Genomic DNA, 616 nt, shown 5'->3' with positions numbered 1-616 from the left:
AATAAATATATTTTTAAAATCGATAAATACTTATTGTAATTAAAGAATGCAATTGAAAAAAATTTTTTCATTAAAAAAATCAATATTGCAATTTAATAATTAATTTTCTCCGATTAAACAATTTTATTAACATGTATTAAAAAATATATTTTTTTCTGACTTCGCATAATTGTTAATCTATTCTTACAGAATTTTATTAATCTTCGGTTTTATGTTTATTTTATATCAATACATATATAATATGAATATTGATAACTTACATATAAAATTTAAAAAAATATATTTTGATAAGAGCAATAAAAATAGATCAATAATTAGGAAGTGCACTCTTCACAAGTTTCTTGCAAACATGTGACAGTCTCGGGGCCTAAACAATAGAATGTCATATGTATAGAGATTACCGGCTAAGCAGAGAAGTTATGATAAGCGTAGCCCTAAAAAATCGTCTGAAATGTACAAATTCTGCGCAACTACATTAAATAATACTCTTAGTACAATGAAAAATATATAATTTAAATTGAAAGTATACTTTCAACTTGGGATAAGCAAATCTTTATTTGCTTTCTATAAGCATTTCAAAATGTAAAATAATATTTTTTTGTAGTAAATATAGTGT

The 616-nt window shown here is 22.4% G+C and overlaps 1 protein-coding gene across 1 annotated transcript in view; it reads right to left on the bottom strand.

The window, feature by feature from the left end:
- The window catches only part of LOC108685282 (gastric triacylglycerol lipase-like), an 8,928-nt gene that overhangs the window by 1,114 nt on the left and 7,198 nt on the right, over positions 1-616 (bottom strand). The gene's annotated exons all lie outside the window — the stretch shown is intronic.

The sequence above is a fragment of the Atta colombica genome, unplaced genomic scaffold, assembly GCF_001594045.1.
Source record: "Atta colombica isolate Treedump-2 unplaced genomic scaffold, Acol1.0 scaffold150, whole genome shotgun sequence".
Taxonomy (NCBI): Eukaryota; Metazoa; Arthropoda; class Insecta; order Hymenoptera; family Formicidae; genus Atta; species Atta colombica.
Note: the sequence above shows the minus strand (reverse complement) of the source record. Positions and strands in the feature narration are given on the sequence as shown.